The following is a 26,427-nucleotide window of genomic DNA, read 5'->3' on the forward strand; positions in this document are numbered from 1 at the left end:
CCCCCCCGCCGCGCCGCGCCGCCCCCCCCCGCAAGCCTGCAGCGCCGCAGTCGCCGCTACCCGACTTCCATTTTCTCTCGCTTTAAAGGAAAATCAGATCAGCTGTTTTGCTCGCTCTCCGGCTCCGGGGCCCCCTCCCCAGCTGCCGCTCGCCCNAAGATCATTGCCGCGGGCGGGACCTTCCCGGACAGTGCACGCTTTCCCCTCGCTAGTGTGCTAGCCCTTCGTCGTGCTCCTTGGCACCTTGGGGACTGCAGGGAGAGCTACTTAAATAGCCTGCCTTTGCCTTCCCTGGCCCCGCAGTGTGTGCGTCCCCTTTCTGGTTTCTGACCCCCTGCCCTCTCTTCCCAAACTTTCTCTCACCCATCCTGTCTCGGCTCCTTTTCCAAGCCCTGCTTGGAGGGTGGGGGTGGGGGTCAATGCATCGTTCTAACACGAAGTTGGTCCTTTTGACTCCTAAACTTGTATTCTGACCTTTCCCCATTTCTTGCCTTCCTGTTAATACTTCTTCATGCCACCACCTTGAATGGTTCCTGTCATTGATACTAAGGCCTGCCCCACTGCTCACTCACATCACCCTCTGGGTGTAATCACACTCCCCTCTTCAAACTAGACCGTTCTGTTACAGGTTAGTTAGTTTCTTCACAACTGTTATTTTACCTTTACTTTAGGACTTCTTGCTTAGTTTTAAACGTATATGTTTAATAATGTTTAGTGATTTATTTGACTTTTTGAACTAGTATACAGTAAAATTGACTCTCTTGGGAGGGAGCAGTTTAAAACACTTGTTTGGATTCTTGTAGCCACCGATACAATTAGGATACATTACCCAAAGAATTCTCTCTTGCCTTTCTCTTATCTTTTTATAGCCACACCCTCCCCAAACCCTAATATGCAACCATTGACATAGTTTTGCCTGCATCGCTGTAGTGTTGCATTTTTGAGAATGCTATGTACATGTTGCCATATTCAACATTTTTAGTCTGACTTTATTCATTCACGATTACCCGTTGGAGATTCACCCATGTTGTGTATATCAATGGTTATTTTTATTGTTGGAAGCTATCCCATTATTCGTACCACATTTTGTTTATTCATCCATTGAAAGATATTTGGGTGATTTCCAGCTTTAGGCAATTGTGAATAGATATTCTCCAAACAGTTGCATGCAGAGTTTTGTACGGACAAAAGTTTTCAAATTAGTTGGGTAAATACCTTGGAGTCCTAATGGAAAACTTGTTCAACACTATCGTACTCCTATAGTTTTCCAGAATGTATATACCATCTTCATAACCACGAGCAGTGTATGAGTCTCTCTTTCTTGCATCCTTGCTTGATTTTTGATATGTATATGTGTGTAATTTCTACAGCAAATATATTGTGTATATATGCATAAATGGCATTCTCATAGTTGTGGAGAGGTATTTCAGCGTCATTTTAATAGTCAATTCCCTAGTAAAAATAATGTTGAGCATCTTTTCATTTGCTTATTCGCTAGCTGTATATCTTCTTTGGTGAGCTATCTGTTCACATCTTTAGCTCATTTTTAAGTTGGGTTTTTAAAATTTTCTTATTGTTGAGTTTTAAGTGTGCTTTGTATATTTTGGATAGAAGTGCTTTATATGATATATGTTATGCAAATATTTTCTGCCAGTGTGAGCCTTGTTTTTTCATTCTCTTAACAGTGCCTTTTGCAGAGTAGAGCTTTTCGATTTTAATAAAAGTCTAACTTAGCATTTTTTCTTTCAAAAATTATACTTTTTGTATTCTAACTAAAAATATCACCAAACACAGGGTCACATAGATTTAAGTCTGTTTTCTTCTTGAAGTTTTATAATTTTACATTTTACATTTAGGTGTATGAGCTGTTTTTACTTAACTTTTGTGATGGTATAATGTCTGTGTCAAGATTGTTACTATCATTATTTTTACATGTGGGTATTTGTTCCAACATCATTTGTTAAGAAAACTATCATTTTCTGCATTACCTTTGCTCCTTTGTCAAAGATCGGCTGACTATGTTTGTGTTGGTATAGTCTATTGCACTGATCCATATGTCTGTTATTTGACCAATAACATCACACTGTCTTGATTATTATAGCCTTTTAGTGAGTCTTGAAGTTGGGTAGTGTCATTCTTCTGATTTTGTTCCTTTGCATTATGTTGGCTATTCTTGCTCTTTTTAAAATATTTTTTTAATGTTTATTTTTGAGAGAGAGAGAGACCGCAAGCAGAGAAGGGGCAGAGAGAGAGAGAAAGAGAGAGAGAGAGAGAGAGAGAGAGAGAGAGAGAGGAGACACAGAATCTGAAGCAGGCTCCAGGCTCTGAGCCGTAAGCGCAGAGTCCAATGCGGGGCCTGGACCCGCCAACCGTGAGATCATGACCTTAGCCGAAGTCGGATGCTCAAGTGACTGAGCCACTCAGGCATCCCCGTAATATTTTTTTAATGTTTACTTATTTTTGAGAGGGAGAGTAAGGGAGAGAGAGAAAGAGAGAGAGACAGAATTTTAAACAGGCTCCAGGCTCTGAGCTGTCAGCACAGAGTCCAACGCGGAGATCAAACTCCAGAATGACAAGATCATAACCTAGGCCGAAGTCAGAAGCTTAACCAACTGAGCCACCCAGGTGCCCCATTCTTGCTCTTTTGCTTTTTTCACATAAACTTTAGAATCAATTGGTAGATACTTACAAAATAGCTTGTTCGAATTTTAATTGAAATTCCACTGACTGTGTATCAAGTTTGGAAGAATTTACATCTTAACAAGATTGGGTCCTCCAATCCATGGATTCGAAATATCTATTCATATATTTAGATCTCCTTTGAATTTTTCAGCGATGTTTTATAATTTTCTGTATAAAAGTTCTATACATATTTTGTTAGAGTTATATGTAAGTATTTTATTTTTTGAGTTACTATAAATGATTTTATTTCTTACTTTTTCATTTTAACTGTTTGTTGTTGGAATATAGGAAAGCAGTTGACTCTTATATATTAACCTTGTATCATGTATCCATGCTATACTTGCTCCAGTAGTATTTTTGATGATTCTTTGGAATTTTTTACATAGAATATTATCATCTACTAATAGAGATAGTTTCATTTTTCCTTTCCAATCTGTGTAAATTTTATTCTCTTTTCTTGTCCTATTGAACTAGCCAGAACTTCCAGTATAATGTGGAATAAAAATCATAAAAGAGAATATCCTTGCCTTGTTCTTGATTTTAGGAGAAAAAATCCAGTTCCTCACCATGAAGTATGATGTTAGCTATAGGGTTTTTTGTGCATATTCTTTATTAAATTGAGGAAGTTTCTATTTCTAGTTTGCTGAAAGTTTTCTTTTTTTAATGAATAGATGTTGAAATTTGTCAGATGCTTTTTATGCATCTATTGATATGACCACATGATATTTCTTATTTAGCTTATTGATGTGATGGATTACTTGTTTGGTGTTTGAATGTTGATTCAGTCTTACATACCTGGGATTAATCTTATTTGGTGGTGGTATATAATTGTTTTTAAACAGTGCTGGATTCAATTTGCTGATATGTTGAAAATTTTAGTATCCGTGTTAATGAGAAATATTGTAGTTTTCCTTTCTTGTAAAATCTGTATCTTGCTTTGATATTCAGGTAATGATATCAGGTCAAATATCAGGTCTAGCAGGTAATGCTAGACTCATAGAATGAGTTAGGAAGTGATCCCTCTACTTCTACCCTCTGTAAGAGATTGTAAAGAATTGGTATAATTTCTTTTTTAAACGTTTGGTAAAATTCACTGGTGAAACTGGGTCCTGTGATCATTTTGGAAGACCATTAATTATTGATTCAATTTCTTTATAAATATAGACTCATTTAGTTTTTCTACTTGTTCTTGCATACATTTTGGTAGTTGTATCTTTCAAGGAATTGGTTCATTTCTTTGAAATATTCACATTTATGGATATAAGATTGTTCATTGTCATTTTTTTAATGTTCATGAAGTCAAGAGGGATGAGCCCTCTTTCATTTCTGATATTGTTACAGTATGCCCAATGTTTTGTTTTTTTTTCTTGGTAAGCCTGGCACAGTTTTATAAGCTTAATGATCTGTGAAAAGAACTAGCTTTGTTTTTGTTAATTTTCTCTATTGTTTTTCTGTATTTCATTTCATTCCTTTTTTATTTTTCTTTAAATCTGTGCCCCCACTCACATTCCGTCTTGTAACCATCATTTTCTTCTCTATAGTTGAAAGTCAGCTTCTAGGTTTGCCTCTCTCTGTCTTTTTTCCCAAAGTTTTTATTTAAATTCCAGCTACTTAACATATAGTGCAATGTTAGTTTCATATGTAGAGTTTGGTGATTCATCACTTACATCCAACATCCGGTGCTCATCAATACAAGTTGCAATCCTTAATCCTCATCACCTATTTAACTCATCTCCCTACCCAATTCCCCTGTTAACCATCACTTTGTTCTCTATAGTTAAGAGTCTGTTTCCTGGTTTTTCTCTTCTTTTTTCCCCCTATGTTCATTTGTTTTGTTTCTTAAATTCCACATAGGAGTGAAATCATATGATATTTGTCTTTGGCTGATTTCACTTAGCATAATACTCTCTAGCTCCATCCACATTATTGCAAATGGCAAGATTTCATTATTCTTTATGGCTGTGTAATATTTCTTACACCATTCACAAAAATAAATTCAAAATAGATTAAAGACCTAAATGTGAGACAGGAAACCATTAAAATCCTTGAGGAGAACACAGGCAGGAACCTCTTTGACATCAGCTGCAACAGCTTCTTACTGGAGATTTCTCCTGAGACAATGGGGAAAAAGCAAAAATAAACTATTGGGACTTCATCAAAATAAAAACTTCTGGACAGTGAAGGAAACAGTCAACAAAACTAAAAGGCAACTTGTGGAATGGGAGAATATATTTGCAAATGATATATCCAATAAAGGGTTAGTGTTCAAAATATATAAAGGACTTATAAAATTTGACACCCCCAAAAAACTAATAATCCAATTTTTAAAAATGGGCAGAAGACATGAATAGACATTTTTCCAAAGAAGACATACAGATGGCCAACAGACACATGAAAAGATGCTCAATATCACTGATCATCAGGGAAATATAAATCAAAACTACAATGAGATATCACCTCATACCAGTCAGAATGGCTAAAATTAATAACAGGTGTGTGCAAGGATGAGGAGAAAGGGGAACCCTCTTACACTGTTGATGGGAATCCAAACTGGTTCAGCCACTATGGGAAACAGTATGGAGGTTCTTCAAAAAGTTATAAATTGAACTACCATAGGAGCCAGCAATTAACTACTACCAAAGGATACAAAAATACTTATTCGAATGGAAGTGTGCACCCCAATGTTTATAGCAGTATTGTCAACAATAGCAAACTAGAAATAGAGAGAAACTCCCCCAATTTGATAAAGAACATGCACAAAAAACCTATAGCTAATATCATACTTAGTGGTGAGGAACTGAATGTTTCCCCCTAAAATCAAGAAAAAGGCAAGGAAATTCTCTTTTATGATTCCTATTCCACATTATACTGGAAGTCCTGGGTAGTTCAATAGGACAAAAAATAGAGAATAAAATCTATACAGACTGGAAAGAAAAAAAATAAAACTGTCTCTATTAGTAGATGTAGAAAATTCCAAAGAATCACCAAAAATACTCCTGGAGCAAGTATAGCATGGTTACACAATACCAGATTAATGTACAAGAATCAACTGACTTCTTATAGTTCAGCAAAGAACAGTTAAAATTTAAAAATAATAAACAATATTATTTAAAAATAAAAAACAATAACTCTAAAAAATAAAATACTTACATATGGTTCTAACAAAACATGTAGAGAACTTTTACACAGAAAATTATAAAGCATTGCTGAAAAATTCAAAGAAGATCTAAATAAACGGATAGATATTTCATATCTATGGATTGGAGAACCGAATTTTGTTAACAATTAAATTAACTATAAATTCATTTTTGTTATAGGTAGATATGGAACTATTCAGGAATTTATATACAACTTTTTGAGTTTAGTCTTCTTGATTTCCCTTTTCTGCACAATCTTCTTTACTCTGTCCAACTTTCTGGGGCCTTCCTTCTTGGTCTTCCAGTGATGAAACTAGGACTCTAATCTCCCTCTTCTGCCATATACTTATCACAACTACATCTCCGTTAAGGGCCAGCTTGCAGGAGTATAGAGAAAGAAGAAAGTAGCAACAGAGACCTCTATACACCCTTAAGAACACATCTCTTCTAGTCAGAGAGAAGAGTCATCTCTATGAGCATTTTAGATGGTTTCCTGGCCTGAGTTGCCTCTGCTGCAACCACCACCATGGTGTAGTATTGCTTGGGGGCTGGGGTAGGAAAAGAGGGCCAAAAGAATTGTAAAAGAATCTCTAATTCAAAAGAATGGAAATGAATTATTTCGTGTGAGTGAAATATCCTAGAAGGTGAGAAAACAAGAGATATCCTCTCCTCATACTCAATGTGTTGGGAAGGACAGAGATGTGACCCTGAATTGTAGTCATTCTCAGAATAGGAGAGGTCATGTATAGATGCCATTGACAGGCGTGTCTTTGACCCGTTGACACTGGACACTCAATAACAACTGCCAGGTGAGCAGAGGAGACTGGGGAGAAGTCAGCAGCATAGATCTGGAATCTCCTTGGATCTGCTGATAAAAACAGCAACTAAGATCATAAACTGAAAACACTTGAACAACATATGCAACCATCTTGGGAGATAAGATAATCTCAAAAAACCAGTGTCAGAAATGGTGGGGAAAAACTATCAAGAGATAATAATCCAGTGCAATTTTAGAAACTATATGAGAAATTGTTGGAAAGATAAAGGTGACCTACAGTTTAAGGTAATTCCTTCTATTTCTTTTTATACTAAGACTGTTTATAATGCATGACTTTTTAAAACTGTCCTACTGAGGTATGATTAACATACAATAATTGAGCACATTTAAAGAGTACAATTTGACAAGTTTTCATGTATGGTTTATTGCATATACTCAAAAAACCATCACCATGACCAAGACATATGTTTCCATCACCCCCAATTTTCTTGTGGCTCTTGGTTGTCTCTTCCTCATGTCCTCTTTGGTCTTCCCTCTTCCTTCCCCAGGCAAACACTGGTCTGCTTTCTGGTGCTGACATTTAAAAAATTATCTTTTCTGTTTTCATTGAATTGTTTTTTCTCCTTTAATAGGTAACTGCTTTTCTAATGTTAACCCATAAACTGTTAGATCTTTTTTATTAAAGTTTTATTTGGGATAATGGCATTCATGTGCATGAATGAGATTGGCCTATAATGTTTTTTTTCTCATGATCTCCCTGCTTACAGTATCAAAGTTATGCTAAATTCATAAAATTAGTTGGAGGATATCGGGATAGGCTGGGTTGTATGATATAACAAAGGAGGCTACAAATCTCAAGAGGTTAAATGCAGCTGTATATTTCTGCTCTTGCTACATGTCAGGGAATCTATGGGAACTCAGGTCAGATCCTCAATCAACTGAGCGACCCAGGAGCCCAGAAAATTCCTTTTTCTAATTAAAGATTTTATTTCGCCAATCCTAGGTCTTTCATATTTCTATCCAATTTGAGAATCTGTTTGTTTAATTTCTACCAAAAGACTGTTTGGATTTTTACTAGAGTTGTCTTTGATTCTATAGATTACATTGAAAGAAAAAATATCTTAACTATATGGAATATTCCAACCCATTAATACAACATATAATATATTTATTGAGGTCTTTTTTCTCTTAAACATGCTATATAGTTTTCAATGTATAGGTTTTACATATAATTTTTTAAATGTATCCATAAGTATTTATTTCTAATTATCCCTAACTATTGTGAATGATATGTAAGCATTAATTTTTCAATTACGTGTTGCTGGTATAAAGAATACACTTGATTTTTTATATTGACCTGGTGTATGCTGCAACCTTGCTAAATTCATTCATTAGGTGTTTTTTTTTTCTTCTTGTTATGGATTTCTTAGGATTTTCTACAAAGCTATTCATGTTATCTGTGAGTAAAGGCAATTTTGTTTTTTTTAAGGTTTATTTATTTATTTATTTATTTATTTATTTTGACAGAGAATGAGAGAGAGAGACAGAGAGAGAGAGAGCTGGGAGCACAGAGCTCGACATGGGGTTTGATTCCACAAACTGCAAAATCATGACCCAAGCTGAAATCAAGAGTCAGACTTGGCTTAGCCAACTGAGCCAGGTGGGTGCCCCAATTTTACTTTTTATATCCACTATTTATGTTATTTCTTTTTATTGTCTTAATATACTGGGTTGGAGATTCAGTATAATACTGAATTAAAGTGGTAAACATTTATTTTGCCTTTGTCTAGCTCTTATGAAGCCATACTTTGTTTACCTATTCCTCTCTTCCCTCTGGAAATCATTGGTTTGTTCTCTATATTTATATGGCCGTTCCTGAAAAAATTTAGAAACACCATCTAATCCAGTAATTCCAGACTTTATATTTCTTACCATGTAATTTTTTTTTACTTTACAGAGTTTCATCTCAGTTGAAAAATAAAAAATAAAGTTTTTAATATTTCCTTACTATCTCTTTTATGTCTGAAGAATTTATAGTGATGTCTCTTTCTTTACTGATATTAGTAATTTTTGCTTTTTTCACTTTTTTGTGCTTCATCTATCCTTCAGGTGTTAGAATTTTTAAAGTCTTTTCATGGAGTTAGCTTTTTCCATTGTCCATTTTCGATTTCATTGATTTCTGCTCTTATCATTATTATTTCCTTCTTTCCACCTAACTCATATTTTTACTCTTTTTGTAATTAAAAATACTTTATATAATATAAATATTTAAATAGATACATCTTCTTCTAAGTACACCATTAACAGCAATCCGCACATCTGGATATACTGTGCTTTCATTATCATTCTTTTTAACTTCTCTTATGATTTTCTAAATGTTTATTTATTTTGAGAGAGACAGTGAGTATGAGTAGGGGAGGCGCAGAGAGAGAGGGAGAGAGGATCCTAAGCTGGCTCTACACTGTTAGCTTGATGCAGGGCTTGATCCCATGACCCTGAGATCCATGACCTGAGCTGAAATTAAGAGTCAGATGCTCAACCAACTGAGCTACCCAGGCGCCCCTGATTTCATTTTAGACAGATGTTACTATAGTTCCCATACACTACAAACTCAGTTTCCCCAATTATTAACATCTTACATTAATATAGACCATTTCTTATCAATAAATGAATGTTGATATACTATTTTTAATTGAAGTCCATTGTTTATTTATTTACTTTTAGTACTAGGATCTCATGATCATACGATGCCACATTATATTTAATTTTCAGGTCTCATTAGGTTTCTCTCGTTTGTGATAGTTTCTCAGACTTTCCTTGTTTTTGACGACTTTGACTTGAGCATTGGTCAAGTATTTTATAGCATGGTTCTTTATTGAAAGTTGTCTTTATTTACCTTCCTGAATAGACTGGGGTTATGAATTTTTACAGAGATAAAGTACCAGTTTCATTATATCTGATCAAAGGTACGTAATATCAACATGATTTATCACTGTTAATGTTGACCTTGATCACCTGGCTAAGATAGTTTTTGTCAGGTTTCTCAACTGAAAAGTTACTATTATTTTTTTTCCCTTTCCATACTGTACCGTACTTTTTGGAAACAATGTACTATGTACACCCTACACATAGGGAGTAGAGAGTTATACTTCACTTTTTTCAGGGTAGAGTGTCTACATAGATTATTTGGAATTCTTTTGCACAGAATATTTTTCTCTTCTCTTCCAATAATTAATTTCTTAGCCATTTATTTATCTCTGTGTAGACACATGGACACATTTTATATATTAGCTATAATCCAAAATTCCTTAATTTCTTTCTCTAATTGTTCCAATCTTTGGCCACTGGGATCTCTTTCTGTTATTTTTGAGTAGAATTGTTTACTTATGAGGAATAGTTGAAGTATATTAAAGTACATGCACTTAAAGTGGAATTGAAGTGTACTAAAGTACATGTACTTAAAAGTCAGTTTTGACATATATACACTTATGGAAACCATTGCCCCCCAAATTCTCCCTCCACCACTGTCTGCATGCAAACACTGCATGTCACTGCATGTAAGTTTGGATTTTCTTGATTTTGTATATGCATTAACAATATTCATTTTTACATTGCTTTTTCACATAGCATAATAATTTTGAGATTCTTTTGAGTTGCATAAGTTACTGAGTAATATTCCATTGTATAGATACTCTACAATTTATTATCCATCCACTTGTTGATGGGCATTTATTTCCAGTATTTTGCTATTACAGATAAAACTGTCATATACATTTATCTGTAGATTTTTGTGTGAACATATAATTTTATTCCTCTTGGATGGATAAATAACCAAAAGTAGTGTGTTGGCTCATATGGTAGTTGCATGTTTAAAGTTTTAGTAAGCCATCAAATTGTTTTCCAAAGGAGGTATATCATTTTATTTTCCCTCCAGCACTATATGAGTATCTCTACTTATTCCTATTCTCATAACACTTGGTAACATCAGTTTTTTAAAAATTTTAATTATTGTTATTTTAGTTATTCTAATGGTCATAAAGTGGTATCTTATTGTGGTTTTATATTTCCTTGAAAATTTATATTATTAAGTATATTTTTATGTACTTACTGACTATTTATACTTTTATTTGTGACATGCCTGTTCAAATATTTTCCTTACATTATTATTAGTTTGTTTTTGTTGTTGGTTTTTTAAAAACTCTATCTTCTGAATACAAGTCTTTTGTCTGATATATTTATTGCAAGTATTTTCTCTCTTGCCTTTTTAATATTCCTAATAATTTTCTTTGCTTTTTGAAAAGCAAAACATTTTTATTTTGGTAAAATTCTGTGCATATATGTATGTTGTTATATTTTACAATTTGCCATTTTATGTTGCATCTAAGAAAACTTTTATTACCCCCACACTACATAGACATTCTGTTTTCTTCTAGAAGTTTTATAACTTTGGATTTTCACTTTAGGTGTCTGATCCATTTGGAGTTAGTTTTTTTATGGTATAAGGTAATGGTTGATGTTCCTTTTACTGCTAATGGCTTTCCAGTTGTTCCAGCATTCTTCATTTTATAGTTTTTCCACATTTAATTGCCTTGGAGCCAGTGTCACAACTCAAATCTAGACTCTGTTCTATATATCTGTTTGTCTATCTTCATGCCAATGCCACATTGTCTTGATGAATGTTGTCTTATATGAAGTCTTGAAGTCAGATAGAATACATTTTCCAAAATTTTTTATTTATCTTCATAAAAGTTTATTGCATTTCATGTACATTTTAATATTAACTTATCAATTTCTTTCAAAAAATTTCTAGAATTTTGTTTAGCATTGTGTTAAATCTATAGATCAATTTAGGGATATTTGTTATCTTGATAATATTAAATCTTAACAAAATTATGTCTCCTTTGTAAGGAGGGGCATAGAAGAGGGGACTGTTAATATTTGGATTCTAGTTCATTTAGGTTTCTTTGCATTCTTAATTTTCTCCTGGGTTTTGGAAACTGATTTTGCAGGTTATTTGGTTTCTTCATTATACTTTCTATATTGCTGGTGACTTTTTATATCTTAAGTGGAAACAGAAGCCATGTGATATTTTTTTTTTCCCTAGGAGTAGGTATTTAACTTCTGATTCAAATGAGTTATTTCCTCTTTTTAAAGTTTATTTCCTTTTTATGAAATAGATTTATTGAGGTATAATTGGCATCTAGTAATATGTATATATTTGAAGTGTACAATATGTTTTAACTATGAATACACCTGTTAAACCAGCACCACAATCAAGATTGTAAATAAATATTATGTCCCCCCAAATTGTTTTGTGCCCCTTTGTAATCACTCCCTCCCATACCTATTCATTCTGCCCTATCCACAGGCAACCACTGATCATATGTCACTATACACTAGTTTGTGTTTTGTAGAATTTAAATAAAATTCTCTTTTACTTGGCGTAAGTATTTTGAGCTTCATTTATGTTGTTGCATGTATCATTAATCCATTCCCTTTTGTTGCTAAGTAATATTCCAGTGTAGGAATATACCACAGCCTGTTTATTCAATTATTGGTGAGAATTTGGGATTTTACAGGTTTTGGCTATTATAAATATAGCTGCTATCAAAATTCATACACAAATTTTTATATGAATATATGCTTTGGTTTCTCTTAGGTGAATAAATACCTACCTACCTGTGAAATAACTGGAATGCATGTTGTGTTAATTAATTGATTTTCAGATGTTAAATCAACTTTGCATTGGTAGGATAAATCCAAACTGGCTATATATCTGCTCTCTTTTACATGTTGCTAAGTTCAGTTTTCTTGTATTTTGTCAAGGGATTTTGTGTTTACATTCATGAAAGACATTGGTCTGTAGTTTTCTCGTAATGTCTTCACCTGGTTTTCATATCAGAGTAATTCTGGTCTCATAGAATGAATTGAGAAGTATTCCTTCCTCTTTAATTTCATGTAAGAGTGTGTAATTTTTGTAGAATTAATATTATTTCTTGCTTAAATTCCTCAGTGAAGATATTTAGGTATGCAAGGCATTTATTTGTCTTTTGCTTTACAAGGATGTCAAGTATAATTACAATTTCCTTGAGAGAGGACATTTCACGTTATCTACTTTTTCTTAAGTTAATTTTCTAGTTTCAAATATTTCAAAAATTTGTCCATTTCATCTACCTTGTCAAACTGATTGATATAAAATTGTTAGTAATAATCCATATGTTTTTTTAATATCTATAGAATCTGTAGTAATGTCACATGTTTCATCTGTGATGCTCTAGTAACATGCACTTTCATTTTTTCTGATCAATCTGGTTAGAGGTTTATCAGTTTATTGAGTTTCTAAAACAACTGACTTTTGATTTCATGGATTTGTTTTCTTTCAGTTGTTTTCCTGTTACATTAGTTTCTACTTTTTAATTCCATTTCTTCTGTATATATTCCATTTTGTTTGCTCTTTTTTCTTTCTGATGGACTCTGGTCATTGATTTGAGAACTTCCTTTTCTAAAATAATTGAAATGGAAGCCCACAAATTTACATGTTGAATTTTCATTTGCATTCAGTTCATAATACTTCCTAATTTCCATTCTTATATTTCTCAGACCTATGTGTTATCTACAAATCTGTAAATTGATACCAATATTTAGGGATTTTTCCCACAGAGATATTTCTATTATTGACTTCTAGTTTAATATTTTATGGCTAGAGAACATACTTTGTTCGATTTAAATCTTTCTGAATTTATTGAGTCTTGTTTTAGGGCCCAGAATATGATCTATGTTGGTTAATATTCTGTTTCCATTGCACATGAAAAAAAATTTCTGATGTTGGTTATTGGAATGTTTTGTGTGTCAAATAGGAAAAGTTGGTTAATTGTGTTATTAAAGTCTTTTTTATTCTTACTGAGTTCCATTAATTCTTAAGAATTAATAAATATTAATAATTATTTAAGTCTCTGACTGTAATTATGGATTTGCTACGTCTCCTTATAGTCAGTTCCATTAGTGTTTGCTTCATGTATTTTGAGTCTGCATTGATGGTTGCATACATTTTTAAGATTGTCATGTCCTCTTGAATTGACCCTTTTCTCATCGTTAAATAAGCTTATTTTTGGTAGTAATATTCTGTGGTACAAAATAAACTACTTCTGATATTAATTGAAAATATATAGTATTATTTAGATTATTTTTAATATGGTACATAATTATACTTTTTCTTTCACATGCTGTGCATCCTTCTATGTAAAATGTGGCCTCTCTTCTTATGTCTCTTTCTCTCTCACTCTGTTTTTGTAGACAGAATATAGTCAGATCTTGAATATTTTATCTAATGTAACAATCTCCAACTTTTTTTTTTNTGATTCTTTTTATGTGCTATTGAATTCAATTTGCAAGGATCTCATTGAGGATTTTCCATCAGTATTCATCAAGGATATTGGCCTGTATTTCTCTTTTTTTTGCTGGATCTCTGTCTGGCTTGGGAATCAGAGTGATGCTGGCTTCATAAAATGAGTCCGGGAGTTTTCCTTCGATTTCTATTTTTTGGAATAGCTTGAGAAGAATTGGGATTAATTCTGTTTTAAATGTCCGGTAGAATTCCCCAGGNCGATGGAGGAGGGAAGACAAATAGAGAATAAAAAATACATAAAAAGGTCAAAAAGAAGAAAAGAAAAGGAAAAAAGAAGAAAACTGATAGACAAAGAACGGTTTAAAGCATATAACGGGATTTCCCAGCTACAAATAAATAGCTGGGTGTATGCAGTGCTGGTTGGAGAGCATAGAGAAAGAGAGAGAAGACAGAGCAGGGATGAGGCAAAATTGGAAATAGAATGAACAGGCAGAAGGGATAAAAAGCTTTTTTCAAAGAGCTAAAGGGTGGAATATGGTTGGATAGGTGAGAGAAGGACACTGGTGTTATCCAGAGAAACTATATAGACTAATTACTCCTGAGAGAAAGAGATGAAAAGGTCAGTAGGTGTAGAATTTACATCTACAGAATGGACTTGATGTGACTGTTTAAGCAAGCTGGTGACCAGAGTTAATCAGGTCAGTGTTCTGGGAAAAAGAGAATAAGAAAAAGAAAAAAGAAAAAAAAAAGAGGAAAAAAAAGGAGGAGGGCAGCTCTCTAGCAGGGATGGGCATGTTGTGACTCAATGTGTCAGGCAAGAGTTCTGCCTTGGAGGTTGTGGAGAGTAGAGTGGCAGCGCTCCAGTCCCTTCTTGACCCAAGCACTGCACCTCACTTTTTTCAGTGTGTAAACTCCCCGTGCCGGGTCGCAGCCAAAGTGGGTCATGCTCTTTAACCCAGGCCAGGCCTAGTTTCCAAGTCCCAGTCCGCGCGCCCCACTGAAATTGCCTTACACACAACCTCGCAGGCGATCCCCTTGGGGCAATTCCAAGCCTCTTGCCTAGCCCTGGGGGTGGAGCCAGAATCCCTGCTCCCTTCTCCTCCAGGTCGGGTTGGCGAGCAGGCCCGCTGGAGAGAGGGAAACCAGGTCCCTCTGTGTCTCCTCACCCGAAACACGAGCTCGTAGGCAAATCTCCCAGTTTTAAGTCCTTCGCCTTCCCTCTAGAGTTCTAGCCAGCTAGGAGCACGGAGGTATGCGCGCGGTTCCTCCAGGGATCCAGCCGAGCCAGGAGTACAAAGGAGCCGTGTGCACGCGTGCAGCCCCTCCCAGACGAGTTAGTGCACCGGGACCTGGCGCGCAGGGATTTGGCACACACGGTCCTTCTGTGCCCTGAGCGGAGGTTTTTCTGTTTTCCAGCAACAGGGACCATATCTTGAGTAGTTTCAGACTCTCTCTTTTTCCCCTCTCACTCCCCACAGAGGGGGATCGCCCCCATCCCTCGAATCTCCGATCCCGGCCCGATTTTATCTTCCCCAGTTCACACTCACATTAGAAGGCTTTCTCAGTGGATTCTGCATCCTTTTTCTCCCAATCTCTTGGGTTCTGTAAGGTTTCCTATGGCTTCAGCTCTTTTTCGTGTGAGATATGGGAGCGAGTGCAATGCACAGAGCGCCCTACTTCCGCCATCTTGCCCCTCCTCCAACAATCTGCAACTTTTAATCAGAGTGGTTAGACCCTTTAAAATTACTATGATAATTGATATAATTAGCTTTAAATCTTGCTATTTTTTTCTGTTTATCTCTTCTGTACTTTGTTCCTCTTTTTTCTATTTCTTCTGTCTTAGGTAAAATAAGCATTATTTATGATTCCACTCTAACACCCATTGGAATATCAGTTATAGGTCTTTGTTTTTCAGTGGTTTCTTTAGGATTTATAGAATACATCTTTAACCTATCATAGTATATCTTCAAGTGATGTTATAACACTTTAAATATAACATTAGAACCATACAAGCATATGTTCTTTAGTTATCCTGGCCTTTGTGCTATTACTGTCATCCATATGATTTTATGGATTTTATAAACCCTACAGTATATTACCATTACTATTATTTAAACAATCTTTTTTTTAAAGAGAATTAAATAATGAATAATCTTGTATATTTACCCAATGCAGTTACCATTTCGGGTCCCTTTATTAGTTGTGTAGATCTATATTTCTATATTTCTTCTGCCTTTTGGACTTGTTTTATATGATAATGAATTATTTTGGCTTTATATGTTTGAAAATGTCTTTTTTTAATTTTCACTTTTTTTAGTTTTTTGTTTTGTTTTTTAATGTTTTCTTAATTTATTTCTGAGAGAGAGAGAGACAGTGTGAGCAGGGCAGGGTCAGAAAGAGAGGGAGATACAGAAAGAGAGGGAGATACAGAATCTGAAGCAGGCTCCAGGCTCTGAGCTAGCTGTCAGCACATAGCCCGACGTGGGGATCAAACCCACAAACCGTGAGATAATGACCTGAGCTGAAGTCGTACACTTTACTGACTGAGCCACCCAGGTGTCCCTATTTTCACTTTTGAAATGCATTTTCTGGGAGAAATGCATTTTCTGGTGGAGAAGTAGGGAGCTCCGTACATTTCTCCTGCACCCATCTCTCAAACAGAGAAGGCCTGAAGTCGTAGGACACTGAGCCATAGGAGTTTGGGAAGAGAAAGAGACAGAGTACACTGGGAAGGAAACCTCATAAGTGCGGCTGCCTCAAGAAACAAGCCAAACTACACATGGTGGAGAGTCCCAAATACCACTACCTGTAGGGAAACAAAATAACCAAACGCTCAAGAGAAACCAAGAGACATCATCCAAAGAACACTTCCTGAACAGACAGGCCCTGAACAGTCAAAAGAGCCCTCTCTAATACAGCAGAACTCACATGGGCCGAGTGTACAGCAAGCTTTTAAAAGTAACAAGAGATAGAAAGCTAACCAAAATGATGAAACAGAAGAACTCTCCTCCAAAGAAACTCCAGGAAGAAATGACAGCTAGAGAACTTCTCAAAACAGATATAAGCAACATTACTGAACAAGAATTTAGAACAATAATCATAAAATTAATCGCCAGGCTTGAAATACATTTTCTCTGGATATAGGAATCTACGTTGACAGTTTTCAATTCTTTCAGTACTTTAAACATTTCTCCTGTCTTATTATTTGCCTTGGTTTTGTGTGTGTGTGTGTGTGTGTGTGTGTGCATGTGTTGATTTTTAATGAGAAGTTTACTGTCATCCTGCTTTTGGTTCCCATGTATATGACAAGTCTTTTTTTTATGGCTATTTTTAAGATTTTATCAGGGGTTTTGAGTAATTTGATTATGATGTGCCTATATGTAATTATTTTTCATGTGGCCTATGCTTGGAATTTGTTAAATACCTTTGATCTTTGGGTTTATGATTTTATCATATTTGTAATGTTTTGGGCTATTAATTCTTCAGATGCTTCCTCCTCTATGAATACCAATTACATACATATTAGACCACTTAAAGTTTGTTCTACAGCTCATTGATGCTCTTTTCATTCATTACTTTTTTTTCCCTCTATATGTTTGTTCTTGGATGGTATCTATTGTCTTCAAATTTACAAATCTGTTTTCCTGCAATGTCTAACATGCCCTTAATTTATGTAGCATATTGCATTTTTCATCTCAAACTTGTCATTTATGTTTTTAGAAACTTTATTTGGGTAATGTCTCTAAATTTTTTGAACATCTGGAATAGAGTTGTAATAACAATTGTAATGTTCTTTTCTGCTAATTCTAATGTATCTGCTACATATCATTTTCCTGATTTTTTTTACATGTCTGATTGTTTTTGTTATCTGACATTGTGAATTTTATCTTGTTATTTGATGGACTTTTTTGTATTCCTACAAATTTTTTTTTAAAGTAGGCTCCATATCCAAAGTAGGGCTTGAACTCATAACTCTGAGATCAAGGGTCACATGCTCTACAGACTAAACCAGCCAGGCACCCCTACAAAGATTCTTGGGTTCAGTTTGCCATTAGGTTACATGGAAACAGTTTGATACTTTAGGCCCCTAATTTTAAGATTTGCTAGACAGGATCTTGTGTTCAATATAGGGCTAATTATCACCCTATTTATAAGTGCGGCTGCCTCAAGAAACAAGCCAAACTACACATGGTGGAGAGTCCCAAATACCACTACCTGTAGGGAAACAAAATAACCAAACGCTCAAGAGAAACCAAGAGACAGTCTGTTCTTAGGATTCTAGCTAATACCCTATAAATTATCCATCAATATGGTGGGAGGAACAGATATGATTTTTGGCCCATGTGAATGCAGGCACTGTTCCTTTTGATCCTTTTAGGAGGCTCTTGCTACAGCCTCTGGTAGTTTCTTCATATGCATACCTTGATTATATTCTACTAGCCAATCAGGAAGGACTTTTTGCAGCTCTCTCCTCTCTGGTACTCTGTGGTGTGTACTCTATGTTCCTGGTACTCCTGAAATATCAGTTCTGTCTCCTCCATTCAAGCAATCTTCTTGGATCTGCCTTAGTTGCACCTCTCTGTGTTGTAGACTGGAAACACAAGGCAATTGTAGGGACTACTCCTTTCATTTCCCATCTGTCAGGGCTTACTATCCTTTGCTGTATCATGTCTAGTGACATAAAACCACTCTTTCATTTATTTTGTCTATTTAAAAAATTAGTTGTTTCAAGCACAGGAGTAAATGTATAGCCTTTTTCTCTGTTTTGTCTGGAATCTTAAGTTCACTGTTTTTATTTCCAGAGATAGTTGTTCCTGCCCCATGTGTAGCCTCCTTTGTCATTGTTACCAGTAACCTCAGCTTCCCCCTTTCCTTCCTCAGTCTGGCATCCTGGTAGAACATTACCCCAGTGATAGGAATTTCAATGTAGCACCATATAATCCATGTTCTAGTTTACAACCTTGAGTAAGTCCCTTATGTAGCCCTTCCCATCATTATGGATATCTATCATCTGTCATCTATTTATTTTTAACTAAAAATTTTCCAGTCTGTAAGGTACAGAAAGAGCTTTTTCAGGAGGACACATGTGAAGAAGTTTATGTTGGAATATTCGCAGATGTGGTGAAGCATGGGGTGCATGCTCAGCAGTAGATCCAGTTCTCATTGGAAATCAGATGTTCATTTAGGATCCCACAGAAAATTTCCATAATGTTCTCACAGGAAAAGTAGTGTGTGTCAGGCCCCTGAATGTATCTGGTCTTTAGCTCAGATGTCAAGTCTAATGAATCCAGGATTGCACAGTCCCATAGCATAATGTACAGGAACTCTCCAGGTTAATGCTTCTCACAGGGAGGCCTAGGGCTTGCACCTTGGGGTCCTATGGAGTGTTCAGAATGATGCCGATGGTTCACCCTTTTGTGAGTGCTCATTTTGCAAACATGATTTCTAATATCCCATTTCTTGCAGGATATATGTCATTTCCCCTGTTTTCCAAATGAAGAAATAGACACTCAGGGAGGCAAAGTAACTTGCTTTGTCTCAGCCAGTGGGTTACAGAGGCTAGCTTCAATTCTGATATGTCTGATTTTATTCCTGAATATGTTTCACTGTGCTGTCTAGCCCATTATATTCATGCTCTTGATTATTTTAGAGCCAACAGATAATGTAATGCTTTCTTATTTTAAGTCATGAACTAGCAGAATGGGTCATTGTTATGAAATGACCTGCTGCACCAAATTCCTATGTTGAAGCCCTAACCCCAACATGGTTATAATAAGATATAGTGTCTTTAAAGGGGCAATTAAAGTTAAATGAGGTCATAGGGTAAAACACTAATCCAATGTGACTGGTATCCTTATAAGAAGAGGGAGAAACACCAGTTATGGACACACAAGGAAAAAAGGCCACATGAGGACACAACGGGAAGGTGACCAAGGAGAACCAAGGAGAGAGGCCTCAGGAGAAACAACTGTGTCTCCTGCCTGAATTCTGTACTTCCAGCCTCCAGAACTGTGAAAAAATAAATGTTTGTTGTTTAAGCCACCCAGTCTACAGTACTTTGGTATGGCAACCCAAGCCAACTTATACAGTCCTCAACATCAAAAAGAGTCATAATCAAAGATTTCTGCAGTCCTTTACAAAATCTAACATTTTGTGAATTGTGGATATTTGACTCTGTCATCAGTTCAGATCGTTTGACTACACAGAACTAATGCCAACATCTTGTTGAAAATCTGGCAGTTCAATCATCCTTCCAAACTCCAGAAAAAAATAGCCATCACACCTTTGGGAAACTGTTTGGAAACCATTTTTGTCACTTTGCTGAAGGTCCTTGCTGAATAGTGATGGCCCAGGGTTCTTTGGAATAGGTGAGTACAGAGTAGTGTATATAAAAGTGGCATTTTCTGCTACAGGAACGAGCATGGACACTGTCCTTAAAACCATCCTTGAGTCCAAGCAAAGGCCCCAGATCCAAGCAGCTAGAAGAAACACAACAGGGTGGATATGATGCCCTGATGCCTTGTAACAACAAGATTAGTGTGTGAGGCACAGATTGTCACATATAATGCCCCAGAGAGGTGAGGATGCTCTGCCTCTGAAAACTCACATTACAGACCCAGGTTTTTGTTTGTTTGTTTTTAGTATTCTAAGTACTTATGTTATATCCCAAATTCCATAACTTCATCCACAATTTTCTTGCTTCTATACATTCCTTCCAAATATTAGATTTTTAGCCCAGAAACAATCAAGCCTAGCTCATTAACACCCACCTTCTCTAGTTCTCTTTTCCTCTTTTAGGAAGAAGCATGGTGATTTTAGGCATTCAGTGCTATCCTGAAAAAACAGAGGAGCTGGTATGTGACTTGAGGGCAGAACCCAGAATACCCATCACTGACTGCAGTAGAAATTCCTTTCTTAGGTGAGGTGATGAAGGCATCTTCCCAGATGAAGATGCAATCCAAACCTGGAGCAGTTGTAGTGAAACTAGAAACAGCCCAGCTTAAATTATAATGTCAGTTTAGGTCTGAAGGAATAAGAAGAAAAAGAGATCAATACTGATATCTTTATTTGAAGGGAGTGGAGGGCTGAGGGCTGCTTATATGTGGGCAGAGTGAGGAGGTTAAGAAGACTTGTATTAAGATAAATCAGCCATTGTCCCCAGCACTGTCTACATCAGTCTCTGGAAGCTCTGTGTGGAGAGTGTCCAGAGAAAGGAGACACCTAGAATGCCCTCTAACCTCCACACTGCCTATTTTCTCCTTTATGGTATGGTAGAATAAGGAGAGACACAAATGACAAATTTACTCATGTGTGATTAAATCCCCAAGCCACGTTTTTCAAGTCTCTCATTCTCTTCCATGTAGATTTCCTCCACCATGCTGCTAGAGGAGTCCTCAGAGCAGCCACCACAGCACTGAGCACTGCAGAGACCACATCACCATGTTCTCCAGCAGCTTCTGGTGAATCCTGGACTCCTAAGCTACCCCAGCCTGTGATAAAGAATTCACAATTCAGCCATTGTTAGCATCTCCAACGAATCTGATAGATGCAGAAAGCCCTTTCCAGATGGCATTCAAATATTTACATGTGCAGTAGAGTAATATTTTGATAAAGAAACAACAAATTATTTTCCCATAGTACTTCCAGGTATCCTTTAGCTTTACCCTCATTGAGGCATCAGCCAGGGTAGCATTGTGTGTACTGTGCACACCAGAGTGAGGAGAGAAGGGGGAAGGAGGGAACGAGTCTGCATTACACAATCTACTTTTGGGGCACTTAGCTGGTCCAGTCAGTAGAGCATGTGACTCTTGGGCTCAGGGTTGTAAGTTCAAGCCCCACATTGAGTGTAGAGATTTCTTTAAAAAAATCTTAAAACTATCTAAAAGTAGACTTTTAAGATTCATGTATAAAACTACAGTATGAGATGAAAGCATTTTTAATTTCACAATTCAAGTGCTGACAAAACAATATGTGCTCATTTTGATTCAGTTTTTCTCATCCTGGAGAGTAAATCAAGTGTTCATGGGCTGGAGAGGAATGGAAGAAGTCAGAGAAGAAAAGGGGACATGTGGAGTCATGATACTCTGAGTAATATCCCAGAGCACTCCCTCCCCCACCCCCGAAGTCAGAGGGATAGAATGGCCAGAGGGTAGGGCAGAATCCAGACGACTCAAGGAGTCTAGGAGTGTAGAAGACCCTGTTTGCTTGGGAGACCTCTGAGTGCGTTACTCCCACTCCAGCATATACATGGCCCTGGCTATATGGTCACATAGGCCAATGGACACATACAGCATTACAGAGCTTCCTTTTACTCCAGAGTTGCCTGAGAGGTTGTCAGGAGTAGCACAGAAGGACACCTTACTCCCACTCAGCTCCTGAGTTTCCGAATGACATAGGCTTCAGAGGACTACTTCTAGGTCCTTAAGAATAGCCTAAAATAGCTGAAAGGTTGGGTTGAAGGGTCCCTGCATTCAGGAGTGAGAGGTGACCAGTAGGCTGCACATCCCAAACACTAGCTATGAAGATGCACCTCTCAGGGGATGGCAGACAGAAGATGACATGACAGAGGACAGACATTCATCCCTGCCCACCTCTGAGGCCATGAAGAAGGGAAGAAGTACATGTGCATGCCTGTGTTTGTGTGTGTGTTGTGTGTGTGTGTGTGTGTGTGTGCCATGAATTGCCTAAAATTTCATTTCTGCCACCAGTGGAATGGAGCTTCAAATAAATTATGTCACATAAACATAAATCAACATTCTCAAAAACTTATAGATTCATACCTTGCTACTACATTCTATTTACCCTTTAGAGCAAATTTTAAGCACATAGTAAAACAGAGATATAAGTGGGAGAAAGCTTTATAGCCAAGGATTTAAAGTGTAAATAGATGTAATCCTACCTGTAGTTGAAAAGTTGTAGATGTCATTATTGAGTGAATATTTTACTGCTATGGAAACTGCCAGAAAACAAAGACACATAAAATTGCCATGGTTTTTTATTCCTATGACAAAAACATGCACAAAAATAATAAATCCATTAGACTTTCAAACCACAATAATAATTTTGAGTACAATTTTCTTCTTCTGTACCTATAAAACTCCAGATAAGATGATCTCATGTAAAGCAATAGGTGATAGCAATTCACCTCCTTTGGTGTGCAGCTTGGCATGAGTGTGGCAGCTCAGAAAGAACTATCTATGAAAGTAAAGATTTAGTGAAGAAGAACAGGGCTAGATCAAAACCACCCACCCTGTGTGAGGAAGGATCCCTATTGAGAAGCCCACAAATCACCATCAAAAAAATGAAAAAGCAATAATAGACATGAATTGAATGATGACCGTGTACCAGGAATACTTTACATGCCTTAGTCACATAATTCCAACAATTATGGCCTCCTGTGAGAGGAGCTCCTAAAGATCTAGGAATTTGCTTTATATTTTATTTCATGGCAGAGGCTGTGGGTGCCCTGCCGGTGCCGAAGGCTGCTTGCTGTTTGTGCCTGAGGTTCTCTTCCTGAGCACTTGTGTTCTTATGTTGGAAGCGTACTTGGACTCACTCACAGGACAAATGTGGAATGGCAGGATGTGAATACCCTGAAACAACTCTCAACTGGAGAAGTTGGTGGGGCATTGTGAGTGTTGGATGGGATGACTCTGAGCATGCTCATAGCCCCATCTCAGAGTTGACTTCTGGGGATCCCAACTCTGACAGGTCCCAGGGTTTAGTTCAATGCCTGACTTCAATTTCATTTTTAATAAATGTGTGATGAATAAGACCAACTCTGAAGTTGATCAGATATTCATTCATTTATTCATGTATGCCATGAACATTTCTGGAGAACTTATTATTAGTTTTTAGAAACTGTGCTAGATGAAACATGATGTACCTAAATGATCATTTCAAGGAATCTAAAATCTAATACAGGAAATAATACATGCAAATACAGTCTTACTAATTATCAATTTTACTGTAACAATTACCCTCAAATTTAGCATCTTAAAACAAAAGGCATTTATTAACTTGCATAGTTTCTTTTTGGCAGGATCCAAGTGGGGCTTGACTGGGTGCCTCTCTCTTAGGGACTCTTATGGGGTTGTTGTAGTTAGATTGTTAGCTGGGGCTGCATCATACAAAGGCTTGACTGGTGTGGGCCATCCACTTCAAAGGCCATCCACTCACATGATTGGCAAGCTGAGGCTGGCTGTTTAAAGAGGCTTAGTTCCTCCATGGGACTCTATAGTTTGCATAAAGGATTCTAAGTAACCAGAAAAAAAAATGGGTCCTCTTGGCTTTCAGCTTTGCTGAGTCACCCCTTTTCATACCTTGAATTCAGCAAGCACAATGAGAACCATTTTACATCTTTCCCTGGGTGATCACTAACTAGGAGGTTAAAATTTCCATACACACATAGAAGAGAAGTTTAGAGGAACAGAACCCCTAGCTCTTCACTTCCTGGGGAAGTTAGTGTTCCTTGGAGAGCCAGGAAGAAGCCCTTTTGGGGCTCTGTCCTTGCTGTGCCAGTTCTGAGCTCATATTATGGCCAATCATCTGGTAGCAAAAAGCACAAAATGGCTGAAAATGTAGCATGACTTTGGGGAAGTTATGTGGCCTCTCTTTGCCTCATTTTCCTTATGTGCAAACTAGGATAATAATAGTAGCTACCCCATGAAGTTGACTTGGGATGAACTTGGTTAACACCAATGAACAGTGAATACCTGACATGCAGAAAACACTAGACACAAGTGATCTTTACTACTTCACTGATGGCCCTTTTGCTTCAGGCAAAATTCTGCCACTGCTATGAAAGGTCATTCGGATATGCCTTAAAAAATTAAGAATTGAATCACCAAATTGATAAAATATAAACAGACTAATCAATGTTATGGACCTCACAATATTTGTGCTTTCAGGTATAGGAAGTAGGTGGCTACATGCATGTGTGGTTGCATGCGCATGCACACACACACACACACACACATACACACACCCCTACAGCAATGTGGCAGGCTCTCATGAGCTATAGATGTGGTCAAGTGAAGTAGAATAGAATGGGATCAAAAACTGAGTGCCTGGATGAGGCACTTAGTGTTGCAACAGTGGTGAAGGGACACAAAAACCTGCCAATGGTGTTTTGAGTACAGGAATAGCATGGGCAGAGGTGTAGAGGGAAGGGAGTTAGCTAGGGCTGTCTGGGAACCCCCTCTCAGTAAGAGAAGCTAGGACAACCATTCCTGAAGAGGCTCTCCCAGTGCTCATCAGGGTTTTGGTGCTCATGGGTATCTTCTTGGAAGCTATGGAGATACCAAACTAAAAAGGGCTTTGTATCAGATGTCCGGCCTCCCTTGAGCCAGAATGGGGGTAAAAGGCTGAACTGAGATGGACAGATGGCATTTCTCAAGTCAGATATCGAAACAGCTGGGGGCAGGGTGGGAAGGCAACAGAAAGGAGAGCAGGAAGCCAGGTCTCTAAGAAAAGAAGCCATTTTTATGTAGTCTGAGGAGCAGACTTCTTGTCTGCCTCCTGGTGTGTAGGATGCAGGCAATGAAGAACCAGTAGGGGAAAGGATAGAGTGGAGGGTATGGCCTGAGAGACAGATTGGAACAGGTGTGGGAGTAGGGCTTGAGACCACTGTGCCATTGAAGTTTTAGAAATTGGTGGCATTGGTTGGCTCAGAGGGCTCTTTGGTGGTGTTACTCCAATGCCTCCATGAAGAGAAGACAGCTGGGGATAGAATAGGACCATGGCTGGGAGCCTAATAGGAGGGGAGACTTTGAAGCAGCATCCTGAGGAATGGTGCACAGGGCTCTATGAGCCAAAATTTCTTCCCTTCAGCATGAAGTCCTTGCTCCTGTCTATTCTTAGTGGCTAATGCTCATCCCAGTGCTCGGTAGCCCCCACCATTCTCTGTCTTTCCTCTTTCCCAATCACTCCTTTCTCTGGGCAGATGCTGGCTCAGCCCCTAATGTGGCCCTCAGCCTGGGAAGATGGGGAGATACAGTCAGAACTCTGGCTGTCCCCATGGGTCCTCTAATGGATGTTGGCTTCTACCCTGAGCCTATTTCCTTTGAGCCTTGTGATCTCCATCCACGGCTCTGTCAACCCATATTTTTTGGCTGAAGCTGATAAAACACTGGAGTCAGGCTTAATTCTTGATGGTGTAGAGGTTTGTGGATGTTCTCCATTGGTTTCCCGTATTCCCATTCTTCTCAATTCAAATAATTCTGTGAGCAAAGAGAGGGCCAGGGAGGTAGACCTGTCACCCTGTCCCCAGGCTTTCAGTTCAGGAAACTCAAGTGGCTTTTATCACTGTGAGTGTTAAATCCCAACAATTGTGGATAAAAGCTACTTTCTGTCAAGCTAAAGATGAATTTTCTTCTTAATTCAGTGTTCTCTGAAAAATGGGGACTGTTGATTTTATCTCTGGATGTGTTAATAAGGGGACTCTCCTCAGTTGCATTTGAGATCCAGTTCTGCCAGTTCTCCTG

Source organism: Crocuta crocuta, unplaced genomic scaffold, assembly GCF_008692635.1.
Source record: "Crocuta crocuta isolate KB4526 unplaced genomic scaffold, BGI_CrCroc_1.0 scaffold93, whole genome shotgun sequence".
Classification (NCBI taxonomy): Eukaryota; Metazoa; Chordata; class Mammalia; order Carnivora; family Hyaenidae; genus Crocuta; species Crocuta crocuta.